Below are 22,345 nucleotides of genomic sequence, written 5' to 3'. Positions count from 1 at the left end.
TCCGCATGAACAGTTTGTCTCTCCAGTAAATTGCGTATCACAGTAAAAAGTGATCTCTCTCAGTTTTCATATATTTTTTACTATGTTTAGTGCAATACTGTCAACCATGAATAAAAACATGGGACTCATATGAAGTGCCACCAGTGATGCTGGAAATGCTCCCAAGAAGCAGAGAAAAATCATGACATTACAAGAAAAAGTTGAATTGCTTAATATGTACCATAGATTGAAGTCTGCAGCTATGGTTGCCCACCATTTCAACATAAATAAGGACCACTGTTTAAAAAGAAGGAAAGAAAAGGAAATTCATGAAGCTGTCACTGCAGTCACACCAGAAGGAGTGAAAACCATGCACCTTTTATGAAATATCTTTTTATTTTATATTGAAAATGTGGCTTTTATGTGGGTCCAGAATTTCTATAAGAAGGCATACTATAGACTCTAATACAATTTAAGAAAAGGCGAAGTCATTACATGACAATTTAAATCAAAAGGAATGTGAAAGATCTAAAGCTGGAGAATTTAATGCCTGCAAAGGATGATTTAATCATTTTTGGCTTTTTTTTTTTTTTGACAGACTCTTACTCTGTCACCCAAGCTGGAGTGCAGTGATGCGGTCTGAGCTCACTGCAGCCTCCACCACCCAGGTTCAAGGAATTCTCCTGCCTCAGTCTCTCCTGAGTTGCTGAGACTACAGGCATGTGCCACCACACCCGGCTAATTTATTTATTTATTTTTGTTTTGTTTTTAGTAGAGACAGGGTTTTACCACATTGGCTAGGCTGGTCTTGAACTCCTCACCTTGTGATCCACCCATCTCGGCCTCCCAAAGTGCTGGGATTACAGGCATGAGCCACTGTGTCCAGCAGAGGGTCGGCTTTAAAAATATCAAGATAGACTGGGCACAGTGGCTCACACCTGTAATCCTAGCACTTTGGGAGGCTGAGGCGTGCGGATCACAAGGTCAAGAGATCGAGATCATCCTGGCCAACGTGGTGAAACCCTGTCTCTGCTAAAAATACAAAAATTAGCTGGGCATGGTGGCACATGCCTGTAGTCCCAGCTACTCGGGAAGCTGAGACAGAAGAATCGCTTGAACCAGGGAGGTGGAGCTTGCAGTGAGCCAAGGTCGTGCCACTGCACTCCAGCCTGGTGACAGAGCGAGACTCCATCTCAGAAAAAAAAAATTTTTTCAAGATAACAAGTGAAGCAGCTTCTGCCAACCAGAAGGCAGCAGATGAGTACCCAGACTCCACTGAGGAGAAAGGATATCTGCCTGAACAGGTTTGCAATGCAGACGAAAGTGCCCTAATTTGGAGGAAAAAAAAGCCACAAAGGACATTTATTAGTAAGGAAGATAGGTAATCACCAGGATTCAAGGTAGGAAGGGATAGGCTAACTGTACTGTTCTGTGCAAAAGCAGTTGGGCATCTGATCAGGACTATCCTTATCTATAAAGCTGCTAACCCTCAACCTTGAAAGGAAAAGATAAACTCCAGTTGCCAGGCATTTGGCTATACAATAAGAAGGCCTGGACAACGAGAACCCATTTTCTGCACTAGTTCCATTAACGCTTGGTCCCTGAAGTCACGAAGTCTACACTAGTAAGGGACTGAATTTTAAAGTTCTTTTGATATTGGACTGTTCCCCTGGCCACCCAGCATCCCATCAGTTCAAAGCTGAAGATGTCCAAGTGGTTTACTTGCCTCTTAACACAGCATCTCTAATTCAGCCTCTAGATCAGGGGGTCATAAGAACTTTTAAGGCACATATACATAGTATTCTATGGAAAGGATTGTCAGTGCTATAGAAGATAACCCCAATAGAAATAACATCATGAAAGTCTGGAAGAACTACACCATTGAAGATGCCATTGTTACAGAAAGCCATGATGACTTGATGGAGATAAGCACATTTGAACTAGTGCCAGATAATGAGGAAGAAACGTAGAAGAAGCCGTGCAAGGAAACAAATTGACATTAGACAATCTGGGAGAAAGGCCTAGATTATTCAAGACTGCTTTTGACTTATTTTATAACATGGACCCTTCTATGATACAGGCACTTAAACTAAAGAAAACAGTGGAAGAAGGACTAGAATCCTTACAGAAACAAATTTAGATAAATGAAAAAGCAAAAAAAAAAAAAAAAGGAAGAAATTATGATGTATTTCCATAAAGTTACACCAAGTATGCCTACCTCTTCTCCCTCCCCTTCCACCTTCTCCACCTCCTTCACCTCTGCTACCCCTGAGTCAGCAATACCAACACCTCCTCTTCCTCCTCCTCCTCAGACTACACAACATGAAGTCAATGAGGATGAAAACCTTTATGATGATCCATTTCCTAATGAATGTTAAATATATTTTCTCTTTCTTATGATTTTCTTAATAACATTTTTGCTTACTTTATTGTAAGAATACAGTATATAATACATATACAAAATATGTGTTCATAGACAGTTTATGTTATTAGTAAGACTTCCAGTCATCAGTTGGCCATTTATAAAGTTTTTGGGGAGTGGAAAGTTATATGCAGACTTTTGACTATGTGGGGGTTGGTACCCCACCAACTCTCATGTTTTTCAAGAGCCACTGTATATGTGCATATATAGTTAGTTATATACTGCATTAAACATGAAGGTTTTGCTTAACAACAGAAAATATAATTGCTTTGAATGTTTAATGAAACAATTTTAAACTATAATTATTAACTAGGTCGCAAACACACATATAAAAATGAATAAATGAATATTCCAATAGCCAGATATTGCAGATACCACATTTTCAGTCTATAATGCCAGATAACTAAAAATGCTTTTTACAAGTATAAGTTTTAAATATTTCTCAAATTGAAATTTTAAATATAATTGCTCCAAATTACTACTGGGATGAAGATAAATTTGACAAACTGTAAGTATAAGCTATTTTAAGTATTTAAAATGAGAACACCCAAACAAAAAACTTAGGAAGTACAGCCAATGCTGTTTTCAAAAGGAAATGTTAAGTACTAAATGCTTTTTTTCCTAAACGTGAAAGAATTAAAGCATAAAACTATACTAAGAAGAACTAAAGGATGATAACAATAAAAGCAAAAACCTTTGACTTTGGCAACTATTTAAAAGGATATATAAATCAAAGTCCTATTTTTTGTAGAAACAAACAAATGGAGACATCTTTGAAAAAATCTAACTAGTCAACAGATAAAAACTAAATTAATCTTAGAAATTAGAAAAGTATTATAAAACTCACTGTGGTATAGATTTTGGTTTAAAAAAGAGAATGCTATGAATATATTATACTTTAATAAAATTTGAGACTATCAGTGAAATTGAAAAATTTGGGGGAAATTCCCAAACTGGTTAAAGAAGAAAAAGGGTGAATTAAGCAATAACTACAGTAAAGACGAAAAATCTTACTAAAGATCAAAATTGTCTCCACAACTAAGTTTATATAATTCATTCTCTGAATCTTTCAAAGAATAATTCTCATTTGATCTAAATTATCCCCCAAAAAATAATAGCCTGGGCAACACGGTGAAACCCCATCTCTACTAAAATACAAAAAATTAGCTGGGCGTGGCGGCGTGTGCCTGTAGTCCCAGCTACTCGGGAGGCTGAGGTAGGAGAATTGCTTGAACCCGGGAGGTGGAGGTTGCAGTGAGCTGAGATCACACCACTGCACTCCAGCCTGGGTGACACAGCAAGACTCCGTCTCCAAAAAATAATAATAATAATAATAGTAATAATAATAAATATAAGAGTATAAGAATAAAAAAGAATAATTTGCCTCTCAAGGAGAGCTGGTTTAAAATTTGGAATAATTATTGTTACAATAGCTACTTTGAGAGTTGACTCTTTTATGCCAAAAAGTGAGAACAAAACCTGAGGAGTCACAAACAGAAACTGAGTGGACATTAGCAGTGAATGTAATGAGAAAAAAGAGAGCCGAGAAGAGTGAAAAGTGGAGGGGGTGTCATTAAATTCTCCTTGGGGAATCTGAGAACTTGGACACAGAAAGGAGGAGGTAACATTTCAGTGTCTACTCTGTAACACAGTTCAAGCTACAAGATTTATATGAGTTGTCTGTAAATTCTGGTAGATGCTTTCATCTCTATCTGCAGAGGAGACTCAGAGACTTTAGGTGATTTGCTCGAGGATCACAAAGGTAGTAAATAGTGAAGCTGAGATTTGAAAACTAGCTTGCCTACTCCAAAGCTTTTCGGGAGGTCAACGCAACATCAAAGTTGGGCAAAGGACAGATTGAGAAGAGAGGTCATTAGTGAAGAAACACTATTTTGTGAGGGGAAAGACAAAATGACATTTCTGGAGAGGCATATTCATGGGCACATCATTCTTTGCATGTGGGGATCTTTTGAAGTTTCATGCTCTCTCTTCCAAGGCTAAGTCTGCTTCCTGTTACGGCTGTCAAGTTGTTTTGTTTAGATAGCTAATGCCTGGAACCCAACTGTCTTCCTGTGAGAGGACTACATTAGTAACAGTAATGGAAGAAAAAAGGTTTGAATTCTGGGTCCTTATAAAGGCTGTGCAAGTCCTATTTTCTCCAGATCCCCATACCAAGAATCATTCTCCACACTGCAGTCATTTTCTGAGTCTCAGTGTTGGACAGTATGGCTAGAAAAATGCCAGGCCGTTTTATAAACAACGTAGTTGTAAGTATAATAGCTGAGATTTAGAGAACATGTTCAGTCATTTAGGATTGTCCTATACAATACTCCTCATGTTCTTTATCCCACTGAATCCTCCTAACAGCCCTAGGTGGTGTGTATGCTAGTCATTAGGGCTGTTCATAAATAATCCAGTTCTTTCCTTCCAGCCATATGCCCTTCTTTACCCTCTTTGAAGTTTAGCATTAGCCTTGTGAAATGTTTTCCAATGTAATGTAAGACGAAGTGACAAATATCACTCTTGGGTAGAAGCTTTATGAGGTATGCTACATTCATTTTTCTTGCCTCACCAATTATGGGACTATATGTCAAGATGAAACTTCCGTCAGCCTGGATCCCCATGTGATTATGATGATTAGGGCTCCTCATGCTGACTTCCAGTGGCTATAAAGTATGTGCAAAAATTAAAGTTTTGTTCTTTCAAACCTATGTCACATTGTTCTAAAGAGGGCAATATCAATATTTCCTATCTTCATGTTCTTCTTACATTATGACATTGGCACTCTCCCATTGAAAGGTAGGGTCTATGTTCCCTCTCCTTGAATCTGGGACAGCCTGTGACCATGGCAGAATTAGCACTATATAACTTCTGTGTCTAAGTCATTAAATACAGTACAGCTTTCATCTGTTCCTCTTGAGATACTAGCCTGGGAAATCTAGGCTCCATGCTTGTGACAAAGCCAATGGAAAGGTCATGTGTAACTATTCCAGGCACATTCCTAGCTGAGGTCCCAACCAACAGCCAGCATGAACCACTAGACACTTGCACATGTGAGCCTTCATATGATGCAGTCCTCAGGCTTGGAGCCAGTCCAGGTAATGGAGCAGAGACTGGAGCAGAGACAAGTTGTTCCCACTGAGCTCTCCTCAGATTACAGATCGCAGATTGGTGAGCGAAATAAACATCGTTGTTTTAAGTCATTAATTTTGGGGGATGATTCTTTACAAAGCCATAGATAACTAGAATAAATTTACTAAAACTTTGTAGTTGTTTGTTATTGCAGGAGGGGTGTAGTAAAAATCTGTTCTCCCCATTTTGCAAGTGGGGTAACAGAAGTGCAGTGAGGTAAAATAACTGGCCGAAATCACAAGCTTAGGACAGATTGGCAATACAGAAAAGATAAAATGGAACTAACACTGAACACCTACCCTATGGACAAATTGTACTCTACTCTTTTAAGTAGTACTGCATTAGTTCTCAAAACAAAACTGTGAAGAGGATGTGGCATTTCTCCCTGTTTTTCAGACTATTAGCTCCTTGAAGGATAGAGACTATAAATTTGCACACTTCCCTTTGTAGTTCCAGTATTGAGCACAATTTCTAATATACTCAAGATCTTCAATTAATGTTTGACAGATTAAATTTAGTTGAACTGAATGGGCTAAACATAAAGAAGGTCTTGGAGGGAGCCCAGTGTTGTACAGTGCTGAATGGTTGACCTCATAGTTAAACTCAGATCTGATCCACTGCAAAGCTTGTGCTTTTTCTTTGTTCTTCTCTTTTCTTTTTCTTTGTTCTTCTCTTTTCTTTTTCTTTTTTTTCTTTCTTTCTTTTTTTTTTTTTTTTTTTTTTTTGAGACGGAGTCTCACATTGTCACTGGGGCTGGAGTGCAATGGCCCGATCTTGGCTTACTGCAACCTCCACCTCCCAGGTTCAAGTGATTCTCCTGCCTCAGCCTCCCGAATAGCTGGGATTACAGGTGCCTGCCACCAAGCCTACCTAATTTTTTGTATTTTTAGTAGAGGCGGCGTTTCACTATGTCGGCCAGGCTGTTCTCAAACTCCTGATCTCATGATCCGCCCGCCTCGGCCTCCCAAAGTGCTGGGATTACAGGTGTGAGCCACCACGCCCGGCCGTGCTTTTTCTTTATATCACTTCAGGATAGTGACATGACAGACATCTTCTCCCATGGGTATTGATAAAGTCCTAGAAGTATGCTGTGTGGGTCAGACAGACCACTTTAAAAGTCAGGGCAGAATGGACAATTACCCTTAGGCAGAAGAAACAGAGATTTGGATACTTCTGTGTGGCTATAGGTTCTGTACAGAGCATTTGTTCAACATTCAGCCCATCCCAACAGAGGAGACTTTGAGGAATAAAAGTTGCACTTCACTAAGCATTTGTGAGGCTATTGGCAATATAGGAAGCTAACAAAATGTTAATAATAATGTCTGATCTCCAGTGTAGTTAGGAAAATGGACTTTGATTTTTGAATGAATGGCCTCCTTTTTCTGATTTGTCCTCATATATGAAGACAGTGGAACTAGAGCACTCACTGGACTGTGTCTGTATTTTGTTGTACTTCCATTCAACAATATAATTCTTATTCATATGATTTGATAACACATTTGAACACAACCTTTTGAGATGAAAACCTAAGAGTTCACACAACTATGGTGAGGAATGAAATATATTCACCAACTATATAAACATATCTACCCATTGCCCTTCTACCAGGTTGATAGTATAATCAAACGGATGACCATATGATCCCAAAATAAAACAACTTTAGGGTATTTTTTCTTCATCTAGAACTAAATCATTGCAAAAAACTTGAAAAATTAACAATAATCTGAGCAAGAAAATAAAAGTCACATGTAATCTCACCATCCAGATATGGTCACTATGAAGCCTTTTTGCTAGGTGTATTTCTTGCTTATGGTAGTATACATATACAAGTATACTTGTATTTGTGCAGGCAATTTTTAAAAGGTTTTCTGATGAAGGTATATAGAAGTGTACACACACACACACACACACACACAAGAATACAAGTCTTATGTGTACAGTTCTAGGTATTTTTTCAAAGTCAACGTCTCCATGTAACCACTTTCCAGATAAAGATATAAAATATTACCAGCGCCTTAGAAACTTTGCTCCTACTCCCTTCTGAGTTCACCACCTCCTCCCACAAAGCAACCAGTATTCTGCCTTCTATCATTAGAGTTTCCTGCTTTGAAATTTATGTAGATGGAATCAAATAAGTTTTAGTCTTTGGGATCTAACCTCTTTCTCTAGCATAATGTTTGTGATATTCTTCCATACTACTGGAAGAACTTGTAGATTATCCATTCTCATTGTTGTATACTTATCCATTGTATGAATATGCCAAAAATTAATTATCCATTTAACTGTTGATGAACATTTGCCTACTTTCCATTTGAGGGCCATTAAAAATAATTTTTGGTTACATGTCTTTTGATGAATATGTACTCACACATCTGTGGGTATATACCTGGGAGTAGAATTGTGGGTTTTTGTTGTTGTTGTTGTTTGAGACGGAGTCTCTCTCTGCCGCCAGGCTGGAGTGCAGTGGCGCAATCTCGACTCACTGCAACCTCCGCCTTCTGGGTTCAAGTGATTCTCCTGCCTCAACCTCCTGAGTAGCTAGGACTATAGGTGTGTGCCACCATGCCTGGCTAATTTTTTGTATTTTTTTTTTTTTTATAGAGACGGGGTTTCACCATGTTGGCCAGGGTGGGCTTGATTTCTTGACCTCATGATCCGCCCGCCTTGGACTCCAAAAGTGGTGGGATTACAGGCATGAGCCACAGCGCCCAGCCAAGAATTTTTAACTCATAGGGCAAAATATGTTCAGTTTTTGCAGATACTGTCAAACATTTTTACAAATAATCACATTGATTTACACTCTGCCCCACAGCTTCATTCCCTGGCAGCATATGTGAGTTCTTATCACTCTACCCCCTTGCCTAAACCAAGTGTTTTAGTCTTTTTCATTTTAGCTGTTATGACAAGTATGTAGTGGTTTTCAATGAAGAGTTTTAATCTTTTACTTATAGCTAATTGTATTAGCTTCCTAGGGATGCTATGACAAATTACCACAAACTGGGTATCTTGTAACAACAGCAATCTATTCTCTCACAGCTCTGGAGGCTAGAGGTCTGAAATCAAGGAACATGGTAGAGTCATGCTCTCTAGAGGGAAGGATCCTTTCTTATCTCTTCCTAGCTTCTGGTGGTTACCAGCTATCCTTGAGAATCCTTAGCTTGTAATCACTCCAATCTTAGCCTCCCTTGTCATATTGGCGTTCTCCCTGTGTGTTCTGTGTGTCCAATTTTCCCTTTTCTCATAAGGATACAAATCACTGGTTTAGGGCCCACCTTAATCCTGTATTACCTCATTTTAACTGATAACATCTGCAAAGACTCTGTTTCCAAATACTATCCTATTCTTGGGTTTAGGACTTCGACATATCTTTTTGAGGGACAAAATTCAATCCATCACATTAATTTATGGGGCAATTTTTCTATGATTTTGGGCCATTTGCAGATCTCCTTTTGTGGAATACTCATTCTAAACACTGGGTCATTTTAAAAATTGGATTGTCTCATTTGCTTATTGATTCATGTGATTTATTTATATTTTCTGTATACAATGTATTACTTATGAAATTGTATTGACTTTTATCAAATGGTTTTTTGAATTATTTTCCTACTTATGTAACTAATGTAGTAAATTAGTCTGATATTTGAACTGCTAAACCAATCTTAAGTTTCTGAAACAAACCCAGTTGGGTTGTAATGCATTACCATTTTTATATATAACTGGGTTTATCTTCAAATATTTTGGTTAAGATTTGGTTAATATTTTTGCAGCCAGGCGTGGTGGCTCTCACCTGTAACCCCAGCACTTTGGGAGGCCAAGGCAGGTGGATCACCTGAGGTCGGGAGTTCAAGACAAACCTGGCCAACCCCATCTCTATTAAAAATACAAAAAATTAGCCGGGTGTGGTGGCGGGCACCTGTAATCCCAGCTACTCGAGAGGCTGAGGCAGGAGAATCTCTTGAGCCTGGGAGGTGGAGGTTGCAGTGAGCCAAAATTGCACCACTGTACTCCAGCCGGGGTGACAGAGTGAGACTCTGCCTTAAAAAAAAAAAAAAAAAAAAGCAATTATGCTCATGAGACAAATTTGCCTATAATTTTATTTTATTGTAATGTTCTTGCCAGGTTTTCATATCAAGAATATACTGACTTTCTATTCTCTGGAATAAAGAATACATTGACTATTCTCTGGAAGATTTTTAAATTTGGATTATTTTTCCTCCTTAATTGATTTTAGGAATTCATGTGTAAAGTCATTTTCGTTGTTTTTTTTTTCCTTCTCCATTTTTTTTTTTTTTTTTGTCTATTTTCTTTTCTTTTTCCTTTTTTTTTTTTTTTTTTTTTTCTGGAGACAGACTTTCGCTCTTATTGCCCAGGCTACAGTGCAATGGCATGATCTCGGCTCACTACAACCTCGGCCTCCCAGGTTCAAGCAATTCTCCTGCCTCAGCCTCCCGAGTAACTGGAATTACAGGCATGCACCACCATGCTAGGATAATTTTGTATCTTTTGTAGAGACAGGGTTTCTCCATGTTGGTCAGGCTCGTCTTGAACTCCCAACCTCAGGTGATCTACCCATCTCAGCCTCCTAAAGTGCTGGGATTACAGGCGTGAACCACTGTGCCCAGTCTTTTCTGTCTATTTTCTATCAGTTACTAAGATATATGTGTTAAAAACTACATAATTGGGAATTTTTGTTTATTTTACTTATGTTAGTTATTACTTTGTATCTTTTGATCTTATGTTATTAGATGCGTATAAATTTAGAACTATTACATCTTCCTTTTAAATCAATCTTCTTTAGTGAAATATTACACTTTATCTCTACTAATACCTCTTGCTTTCAAAATGACTTTATTTGATTTTACATAGGTGTATCAGCCTTCTGTGTCTTTATGCTTTAAGGCTTGTCTCTTATAATCAACATATAGTTTATTTTCTGCATTCAATCTGAGAAACATAGGTTTTTAATTGTAATATTTAGTTCATTTGTGCTTAATACATCACTGATATATTTGGGTTTAAATATATTATTTTTATTTATTTTCTACTTGTCCTTTTTAGTTTTTGTCTCTTTCTTTATTGTACTAATTATTTTTAAAATTATTGTATATTCTCTTCTTTTTGCATATATACTTCTTTTATTATTTTTTAGTGGTCATCTTATAGATTTCAGTATGCATCGTTGGCTTATTAATGTCTCTCTTAACTTATATCATTTCCTGAACAATGCAAAAATTGAACAAAACTTTAGTTCTATTCACTCTCTTTCAATCCCTTTCCTGTTGAAATATACTTTACTCATGCTTGTTTTCATTTTTCCTGAATTGTCTGCTCCCATCTGGAATAACATTTCTTCTGTCTGAGGAACTTTCTGTAGTATTTCTTTCAGTACAGTTTGGCCGGTGATGAATACTGCCAATATTTTTTGATGTGTGAAAATGTCTTTAGTTCACCCCAATTTTTGAGGGATATTTTTACTAGGCATAGAATTTTAGATTGGCAGTTATCTTTCAGCCAATTAAAGATTTTATTGCAGTGTTTAATACCTTCCATCATTTATAGTGAAAAGTCAGCTGTGGCTCTTATTATTGCTACTTTAAAAGTAGTATGTCTGGTTGCTTTTCATTTTCTATTTGTCTTTTATTGGATGCTGTTTTTCTATGATATACCTACATATGTTTTCTTTTTTTTTTTTTTTTTTAATTTAGAGAGTATATTTTGCCAAGGGTAAGGACTCATGCCTTGGAGGTAAGTCTGTTCTTCCTCCAAAGATGATTTTGAGGGCTTCAATATTTAAAGGGGACAGGGTGGAACATTGGGGAAAGGGGAAGAAAGTTTTTGAAGGTGTGGGTAGAGAAGAGGCACACAGTTGCATTCTTTTGAGGCTTCGATCAGCGTTTCACCAAATACACGATTTACATGTGAGAGTGGGTAGAGGAATAGTAACTTCTGGCTTTGTCTAGCTCAATGAATCTGCATTTTTAAATCAGAGGAAGTAATCAGATACGCATTTCTCTTAGGTGAGCAGAGGGACGACTTAGAGTTCTGTCCTTTGTCCCATACCTTTGAAGGTAAGCTAACAATTTACATCATCAGGGTAAAATTCAACAGTACCATTTTAGGATAAAGATCTTGAAGTACACAAGGAATTTCCTAGTGAGAAAATTGTGAAGGAGGTATATAGCTTTTTTTTTTTTTCTTTTTGTAGCTATCTTATTTAGGAATAAAATAGGAGGCAGGTTTGCCTGACACAGTTCCCAGCTTGACTTTTCTCTTTGGCTTAGTGATTTTGAGATCCCAAGGTTTACTTTCCTTTCCCATTTCCTCCCTTTTCTTTTTAAAATAGGTCATATGTTTTCTTTGTGTTTGTCCTACTTCAGGTTTATAGGGTTCTTCAAATCTATGACTTGTCATTCCTTAACAGTTCTGGAAAATTCTCAGCTAGCATCTTTTCAAATATTGTTTCTGCTAATTTTCTCTCTTCTCTCCTCTGAGACTTCATTTGTGTGTATATTAATTTTCTTCAGCATATCCCATTTATTATGCTGTTTTATATATTTTTGTTTTATTTATCTGTGCTTCAATCTGTATATTTTGTATTGACCTATGAGCTGTTTATTAATTTCCCATCTGCTTTCCCTTGTTATGGTAAAGCAATCTTCTATGTTCAATCTTTGAATTTTTATTTGGTTATCTTTATAAATTCCAATTCTTTACTAGAATTCTCCACATATTTATCTATTTTTTAACCATGGTAAACACAGCTATTTACAGTTCATGTTAGATAAGTCTAATTGCTAGATTACCTTTAGATTACCTTTAGGTTTTTAATGCAAATTATTGTCTTTTGGGGGAAGACAGGTGGTCATTTGGTCCAGTGTCCTGGCATACCTAGTAATTTTGGATTGAGTGTTGGACATTTTGTTTTAAAAATTCTGAAGACATTGAATGATTTTCTCTTCCTTCAGAAATGATCTTTCTTCTTTTGTGCATGGATAGATTACCTCAGTCCAATCAGGGAGTAAGATAGTTTGAAGCTGTGAATGGTTTACCAGGACCCCTTCTCCTTGAAGTGTAATTATTTTACCAGCATCCAGTCTAATGAAATCACTGTTTAGCTTTCTAACTCCTTAGAAGATGTTTTATACTATCATCTATACACACTTTGACACTGGCAAATGCCTCTAGAAGAAATTGTGCTCAGAATGCTGGGTTCAGTTTTCTGTTTCTCTTTCCACCAGAATCTTGGTCCTTTAACTTCTGACTGCATTGGGAGGCCTAAACTTTGATTTTGTTTTCCTCACCAATTAATACTGCCATAATATATACTCTTCCATTTTATTTGTTGATCCTATGCCCTCATAGCAAATGGGCAAATGGTCCAAAGAGAGAAAGTGGCAAAAATGTACATACAGTTTATCTCAGTTTCTTTCATTTCTCTCTGGGATCTTGGTTTGTCAAGCCCTGGATACCTTGGTTAATCTCCCTGAAATAGCTGTTTTTCTATCTAGCAACTGTAGATAGTTGTTCCCTGTGGCAAGGTTAGTCTGATACAGGCTACTCCTTCATGGCCAGAAATTAACATCTTGCATTTAATTTTATAATCTATGTTTTCCATCAAATGATAGATTAGGAGAATGTTCTATGTTATTGAAAAATATTTTAAATGTAACCTTTAGGGGCTATGTAACATGCTACTGTAATGAATAGTCACAATTGACAATACCAATTCTCTGATATCGACTCTTCAGGATACTTCCAATTTTTTTTTAATTATTTCAGATTATAAGAGGACTTTTTGATATGTCTCTCTGAGTAAGTTTTTTGTTTTGTATGTAGAAGATGGCTTCTGATGTATGATATAAAATAGGTACATATGGGCAACTGCTAAAATTTGTGTGCCAAAAAAAATGGAAAGTTTATATGCAATAAGCAAATTCTACATTAACTTACTTAAAAGATTAATCTGTTATTCAGAAGAAATTGGTGGATTCACTATGAGTGATATAGTTTCTGGTTTAAATCTAAATTTTAATCACTCTACTACCTGATAGACCCAGGGCAAATTACTTAGCCTCTCTGAGCCTGTTTCCTCACCTCTTAAAGACAAATAATAACATGTAGCTGACAGAGTTGTTGTAATTTTTAAATAATTACCTATTTATGTGTCTATATACACTAGAAACTCCCCAAGGACAAGCCTCAGGCATTCATTCATTTCCATTCAAAAATATTTATTGAGCAACTATGGCATGGGGCATTGTGGATATATAGGTATAGACAAGTCAAGTAAGTTTATGCTTATATGAAGTTTATGTCATAGAGATGTTGAAAAGGACAATAAACAAATGTGTGATATAATTTTAGGTTATTACTAGTATTTTGAAGAAAAGCGAAGCAGAATAGAGGTTAGAAAGTGATTGTGGTGATGCTGCTACTTTGAAATAATCGTCAGGGAGTTTTCTCCGAGGAAAGAACTTTGAGTTGAGATGTATGAAAGCAAACCATGTGGAAACGTGAGGAAGAGATTTACAAATAGAGGGTACAGTAAATGCAGATGTCTAGAATGGAGAAGCTTCATAGGTTCATGAAAAAGGGAGAAAGTCAGTGTAATGGGAATAGAATGAATGAGGAGGGTACCAGGAAGGGAGGTAGGCAGGGGCCAATTCAGGTAGGATTGTGTTGGCCATGATTGATACGAAATCATTGTGGAGTTTGATCAAGGGAGACATGTGGTTTTACTTTTCTACATTCAAACATGCACTTTTGCTGGTATATGGAGAGTAGTCCAGAAGGACCAACATAGAAACAGGGGCTACTGCAGTCTTCTTTATTTTAAATCCCCAATATCCAATATAATGGCTGGTGCATACTTGTGAACAATTAATTTGGGGTTTTTTTTTTTTGAAAGGACATTTGGGCTAGGGAATGTACAACAATCTCAAAACTGTTGAACTATGAGCTCACTTTTGAACTATGAGCTCACTGGTGGGTATAGCACAAAGCAGGGACAACCAGACTACTTTTTCAGTTAAGTGAGGTTCATTCAACAGCATTTTGAATAACAAAGTTCACAGATAGACAATGAATTGTCAGGATTTTCAAATAATTTTGAAAAAGAACATCAATCAATAACTATCCAATATGGCCTTAAAATTGACTGTCTGATGAACCAGCAGTAATAAACAGCAAGAGCTTCCTATTCTTGCTTCAAAGCAGGAAGAAGGAGGTTGGTAGTAAAACCCTGCTCCAGATTTCTAGCTGTGAAAAAATATGAGCATTTTTTATCATTTCAAACTTTCAAATTCTGGAGATCTCTTAAAAAATGCTTTTGTGAGTAAAACAAAGACACATTTCCTTATAAATCCAGAAAACACAGGAGCTATTAAGCTTGAGAGCCCCTTTTAAGTCACACCATTGCCAGGACTCTAACTCAGGTTGGATACCATATGTGGCTGTTCTTAAGTGGTCACTGTAAAATGTCAGAGGTTTGAGAAATAGGTATTCAGGTGTTTGGAGAAACAAATAATCTATACTCAGAGGTACTAGAAATAATTCCCTTAAGAAGCTTAATAATTCTCATCAATGGAATGGTTTTTGGCTTCTCTAGTATCTCTCGTAGCATTAGTCAGTGCTAATTTATTAGTAATAAATATTGACTGAACAAAATTCTGATCCAGGAATACAGCAGTAAAGTACTAGGATCTCCAGAACATTTATTCATTTGTTCATGAGAAATATTGTGAAACAATTTCAATGTATGACATACTGTGTTAGATAGTAGAAATATAAATATGAAAAAATAGTCTAGTGAGAAATCAGCCATTTTAAAAAATTATAAAAACAATGGGTTAGATGCCAGAATGAAAGATTCTGTTATAATGGATGGTACAGTTAAATGGAAGTTCTGAAATTGGCCTCGGACGCTTACCAGATATATGGGTGGTATCAAGCACCTACAGAGAGAGTAGAAACCCTTGTTATATAAAGAGGGCCCTTATCTTGTCCTAATCCTTGTGCTTTTACCTTGGGCCACAGACTGTGCTCCTCCTCTCTCACTCTTCTTTACCCACTGGCTTTTGATTCTCACACGTGTATCCTTCAATATAAACTTTTGAGTGATTTCACCAAGTTCCAAAAATAACTCCATTGTGATTTTGACTGTCATTTTCTTAGTCCTATACCAAAATTTGGAAGAATTTATACTCTTGAAATACTTAAGATAATAATAGTATAGGAGGACAATCTGCCTCCCTATTATTTAAATCTTAATTTATATTTCTCAGGGTAGTTTTATAGGTTTTGTTTACTTTATTCCTAAACATTGTTCATGAAGATTAGTCTTAGGGTGTTTTTTGGCAGGGGAGGCTCAGGATGAATTGAATACTTTTTGTATTTATATTTCTAATTAATTCTGTTTGTTATATAGGGAAACTATTGAATTTCTAAAATTTATCTTATATTTAATCACTTCCTTAAATTTTCTAATGGATCTTAAATTTTTTTCAGTTGATATTCAAATTGTAGCAAAAACAACAAATGGATTTACTCCTTCATTGTTCTGTTGAATGTTCTATTTTGGCAGCCCCAATTTCCAGAACAAAGATAAAATGCCAAGGGGCTGATCCAAGGAGAAACTCTACTTTTGCCTCAGGATTTTTCAGAGCTTGTCCCAGAACTGATTGAGGCACTTTTCTTTTGTCATTGACTTTGACTTGCCTAATTGCTCCTTTTCAGTTGAGAATGACTGTACCATTAGCTATGGAAGGTCTACGTCTAGTATGTGCCGGGACAATGGCTGCCACCTTGACCTACAAATTCTAGTCAAGTGTTCTTCCCTTTACTCCCTTTCTCCCAAACTCCTGGATTCAATAGACATTTTCTCAGCGCCTATCACTGTAATGAGCCAAGTCCTAAGGCTTTAAAGATGTTAGATCTTACCTTGAAGGTACTAACAGCTAAGGACAGCCAATGGTATTTCTCTTGTGAGTTCCATACAACATGTACATCCAACCACCTGATTACCATCATCTCTTAAATTTCCCACAGAAATCCCAAACCTAATATTCCTATAACAGAAATCTTGATTCTATCATCAAACCCACTCCCCTTCTTAATACATAATACCAACTTACATTATGTTGTTCAAGCAAGAAACCTGGAAACTTTTCCTGATTTCTTCATTCTCTTCATCAACTTCCCACTCTCATTCCATCCGTCTGCAAGTACTGTTGAGTTAATAACCAACATGTTTTTAAAATCTATCTGCTTCTCTTTATCTATACTATCACTACATTGGTTCATGACACAATAATCTCTTGCTTGAATTACTATACCAGCCTCCTAACTGGTTGCTTCACTTCCATGTCTACCCAGCATGATTTCATCATCCAATACCAGCCATATACATTTTTTTTAAACTTAACTTAGACTTAAATTTCATCATTCCATCACTGCTTTAAACATTTAAAGGTCTTGGTAATTTCACTAAAGTATAAATCTTTTACTATAGTCCAGGGTCCTCTGTGAACTTGTCCTTGCCTATCACTCCATTTCATCTCACATTACTTTTCCTCTCCACGGTATGCACCCCAGCTATACTGGATTTTCCTCGATTCTTCAAACAGGCCTTTGCAGATACCATTCCATCTGCCCAGATTGTCTATTTCTCTACTTGTCACATGGCTAATTGCTTCTCATCCCTTACATCCATAGTCTTCAAATATTTTTGATTATCATGGGACAAAAACATTGAACCTGGCCAGGTGAGGTGGCTCCTGTCTGTAATCTCAGCACTTTGGGTGGCCGAGGTGAGTGGATCACTTGAGGTCAGGAGTTCAAGACCAGACTAGCCAACATGGTGAAACCCCATATCTACTAAAAATACAAAAAAATTAGCTGGGCATGGTGGTGGGTGCCTGTAATCCCAGCTTCTCGGGAGGCTGAGGCAGGAGAATCGCTTGAACCTGGGAGGCAGAGTTGCAGTGAGCCAAGATCGTGCCATTGCACTCCAGGCTGTGAAACAGAGCAAGACTCCATCTGAAAAAACAAAACAAAACAAACAAAAACATTGAACCTGTACTACTAAATTAGCTATATTTATTTATTTATAAAATATATACAAGTACTCCTTTGCTAACATATTATTTTCATTATGAAATATACACAAATATAGATGTATAACGTAAGTATTAAAGATAAAATAATATTTAAATAATTATTTTGCTTCATTAATAATACATTGTTAAGGATACTTGGTACAAATTTATGTTTTAAGTCATGTATATATGACTATCATTTCACTCCATAAAGAAGCATAAGAAGATCTTATACTAAAAACAGATGTCTCAGTTGCTGTTTTATTGTTGCTTGGATTTGCCTTATTATGATTATTTTTTATCCATGGTTTCTTTGGAAGAAACTATTAAAGCTGTCTGTCAGTTTTGACAGTCTTCATTTATTGAAAAGTAGATAATATAATCTGAAAATGTGCTTAACCAGGCATTTACATATACTGCTATACATAGCGTTATGTATTACTATCATGGAAAGAGAAGGAACAAGTGAGGTGCTGCTGTCTTTTTTCTCCCTCAACATTGTGGAATTCCATTTTCTCTCTCCAGAGACTCAAACCGTGTGACATGTGGTCACATGAAAAATCCTGAGGCAAAAGTAGAGTTGCTCATGGGATCAGCCCCTTGGCCTTTTATCTTTGTTCTGGAAATTGGGGCTGCCAAAATAGAACATTCAACAGAACAATGAAGGAGTAAATCCATTTGTTATTTTTGCTACAATTTGAAACATGTAACATGTGGTCACATGGTTTGGTCCCACAGATGACATATGACATCTGACAAATGCATAGGGAGGAAAAAAGAGAGATAGAGAGAGAACATCGGTAGATATTAGTAGAATTTAACTTCTTATGTTTTGATTTTAAAAACATCAATTGAGGTTAACATTTTTTCTACATCTTAGTAGGTCTCTGACACAGTCTTTTGTCAGTGAGTCCTCTTTCTGGAGACCACTACTTAATTTATCAGCTTAAATGTTACCTCCTCAAGATGCCTTTCATGACCACCTACCTGAAGCAGGTCCTGTTATTCCTGCTGCATGTGCTTCTTTACAATTATTATGATATTTATGTGTATATATTTTTGTCTATAATATGCAGTTGACCCTTGACCAACATGGATTTTTATCCACTGTAGGTCCACTTACACCCAGATCTTCTTTCATCTCTCCCACCCCGAGACAGCAAGGCCAACTCCTCTTCTTCCACCTCCTCCTCAGCCTACTCATCGCAATAAGGAGAAAGATCTTCATGATGATTCACTTCCACTTAATGAATAGTAAATACATATCCTCTTCTTCATGATTTTCTTAACATTTTTTCTCTAGCTTACTTTATTATGAGTACAGTATAGAATATATATTACATACAAAATATATATTAATTGACAGTTTTTGTTATTGGTAAGGCTTCCAGTCAATAGTAGGCTATTAGTAGCTAAGTTTTGGGGAAGCCAATATTTATACATGGATTTTTCATGTTCATAGGATCAGCACCCTTAACCTCGTGTTGTGGAAGGGTTAACTCTTTATTTTTATATTTATGTTATTTAAACATTTATAATCGTTTATTTGTCTGCCAGCTTATTTTTGTTTGTTTGCAGACACCACAATAACAGAAAGACTCCATTTTCTTTTAATATTTATCCCCAGCCATCAATACAGTTTGGGTTTCTGTAAATATGTATGAAAGTTCAACAATTCTCAATTGCTGTTTGATGATACGTTGATCATGATGTGAATAATTGTAAGGTAAATGGCAAATCATTTGTTATTAATACAATTTAAAGAAATACCACTTGTAAATGGTTTTTAATTTTAATTAGGAAGAGCTGAAGGTAGCTCTATAATAATATTACTTTTGGTTGTATTCATATATCATATCCAAAATGGAGGAAAATATGTGGAATTTCACCTGGTGCCATAAGAAGAGTGCATCATCTAGAGCTCATTTTGGGTGTATCCCATCTCATTCTTTGTAGTCAAAGTAAACTTCATCTTTCCTGCACATCATGGGGCAGCACAGGTTAAGAATCAGTGACCATGGGCGCCATGGCTCACTTCTATAATCCCAACACTTTGGGAGGCCTAGGCGGGTGGATCACTTGAGGTCAGGAGTTTGAGACCAGCTTGGCCAGCATGGTGAAACCCCGTCTTTACTGAAAATACAAAAATTAGCCCGGTGTGGTGGCACATGCCTATAGTCCCAGCTACTCGGGAGGCTGAGGCAGGAGAATCTCTTGAACCCAGGAGGTGGAGGTTGCAGTGAGCTGAGATGGCGCCACTGTACTCCAGGCTGAGTGACAGAGTGGGACTCCATCTCAAATTAAAAAAAAGAAATTGGTGACCAGTGGGCACTGTGTTGGGCACCTAGAATGGCAGCTTCTTAGGAAGCTAAGGCACTAGAATCGCTTGAGCCCAGGAGTTTGAGGCTGCAGCGAGCTATGACTGTGCCTATGAATAGCCACTGCACTCCAACTTGGGCTGCACAGTGAGACCCTGTCTCTAAAGGAAAAAAAAAACAGAGATAGTGATTTACAGAGAAAGACATATGTACAGTATGGTCCATGACGGATAGAAGTGTGGATAAAGTGCTATGGAAAAAACAGAAGTATCCCCTAATCGCTTTTTGTCTCAACAAATCTCAGTGGAGGAAATGCCTTAGAAATAGACAGACCTTGGTTCTAGTCCTGTCTCTGTAATCTACTAGTGGGATGTCCATGCACACAGCTTTTATACTCTGAGCCTCAGTTCCCACGTATCCAAAAATGACAATAATAAAATTCCTCAAGCCCTCCTGGCCTCAGAGGATTGCCATAAGAATTAAATGAGGCAGTCTGTAAAAAAACAGTTGGGTAACCTTAAAATAATATATAAATGTTTTAATCAAAACTGTTTTCAGTTGCCCCACTGAGCTAAATTCAGGTCAATTTAAGGAATATTTTATGAGCATTTATTATGTTTCAGACATTATGCAAAGAACCTGGGACATAGAGTAGACATAGACCCTACCCTCGAGCTCTACCTTCCAGTGGGAGCAAGAGACACATGTACAGACAAATAGAATGTGATCCATGCAATGAGAGACATGTATTATTATAGTCTAGAACAAAGAGAAGGGAAACAAGACTGATGAACTCTGTTGTGTTGGAAGGATTTAAGCCTCAATGAAAGTTCATAAAGGAAGAAAGTCTGAGCAGTGTTTTGAAGACATTTGGGAATAGCGGAAGTGTTTCCAGACAGAGGAAATAGTAGGTTGTCAAGGGATAGAGCCCTGAAGGCTTGGACCAGAATTTTCTTTCTCCTGTGTGTGTGTGTGTGTGTGTGTGTGTGTGTGTGTGTGTGTGTGTCTGTGTGTCCCTGTGTACATTCACAGGAAAATGGTAGATAAGATGGCAAGTAATATAGTTTGGATATGTGTCCCTGCCCAAATCTCATGCCAGCTGTAATCTCCAGTATTGGAGGTAAGGCCTGGTAGGAAGTGATTGGATCACAGTGGGATAGATTCCTTACGAACGGTTTAGCACCATCATCTTGGTGCTGTTCTCGCAATAGTGACTTCTCACAAGATGTGGCTGTTTACAAGTGTGGAACCTCATGCTCTCTCTCTTGCCCCTGCTCTGCCCTGTGAGATGTCAGCTTCCCCTTCACCTTCTGCCATCATTGTAAGCTTCCTGAGCCCTCTCCAGAAGCCGATGCCAGCACCATGCTTCCTGTACAGCCTGCAGAACCATGAGCCAATTAAACCTCCTTTCTTCAAATTACCCAGTCTTAGGCATTTCTTTATAGCAATGCAATAAACATTAGACTGGCCTAACATATGAGAATCTCAGAAGCTCTCTGTGGTTCCAGAATAAAATAAATGCAAGAGAGGTCGCAGATCAGACAGGAGCAGTAGAGGGAGTTTGAGAGGTTGGGAAAAATATTACTGACCTATCCATAATAAGTATTTAGGCCTGTTGGTGCATTTGCTTACAAACTCTGGTCCCTTTTATTATTAACTCCATTATCCAGATGAAGAAACAGATTAAGTAAGGGTAAATGGCTAGCCCAAGATCACATCGCTAATAAACTGAGGAGCCTGGATTCACACCTGGCTCCGGGATTTGAACCCAGGTGCTTATTCTCTACCGAGAGGGCTGAGTTAAACTACAGCCAGCATTTAAGACCTGCTTTAGTATGTGGGGAAAGTCATATGACCCCAGATCATTGTAAACAAAGTAGCAGAGTTCATTTTCATCCCTACCATGCCAACTTCTGGAAATGTTTTTCTTTCCTGATCCCTGACCGGGTCCTCTTAACCTTGCATTATAAAGTCGTGTTTCTCTGTGCTCTTCCAAATGGAGCTGAGCCTTTCAGCCCAAGAGGAGACACGGGCTTTTTTCCTTCAATAAGCCCATGAGCCAAATTGCTAAGAGCTTCTTTCTCCTTTCCATTACTGAATGCAGCATTGCTAATTGACCAGGGGAAGTTCTATGAAGACCAAGTTTACAAGCTCACTTCCTGTAACATTCCCCACCCCACCCCCATTCCCTTGCAGGCATCAGCCTGGAGCTTGGAGCCCCCTCCCCTTGGAATCCAGGCAGCCAGAGCTGTGGAAACCTATAGGGTTCCCTCTGAATCTGGTCTTTGCACAGTAACAACCTCATTGAGTTGCGGCCTTGCCTGCATAGGTCACCATGTGATGAACCTATGATTAACCTTATTCTCCAATCAGAATTTTGATCTAATCTCAGGGGCGGC

General features: G+C 37.5%; 1 long non-coding RNA gene across 1 annotated transcript in view; it reads left to right on the top strand.

Moving 5' to 3' along the window:
* The first annotated feature begins 5,312 nt into the window (after window positions 1–5,312).
* The window catches only part of LOC134807640 (uncharacterized), a 154,558-nt gene continuing 137,525 nt past the window's right edge, over window positions 5,313–22,345 (top strand). Inside the window, exon 1 of the long non-coding RNA XR_010148598.1 lies at window positions 5,313–5,572. This is a non-coding gene — a long non-coding RNA (uncharacterized LOC134807640). The remainder of the gene's footprint in view (window positions 5,573–22,345) is intronic.

The sequence above is a fragment of the Pan troglodytes genome, chromosome 11 (assembly GCF_028858775.2).
Source record: "Pan troglodytes isolate AG18354 chromosome 11, NHGRI_mPanTro3-v2.0_pri, whole genome shotgun sequence".
NCBI lineage: Eukaryota > Metazoa > Chordata > Mammalia > Primates > Hominidae > Pan > Pan troglodytes.
Note: the sequence above shows the minus strand (reverse complement) of the source record. Positions and strands in the feature narration are given on the sequence as shown.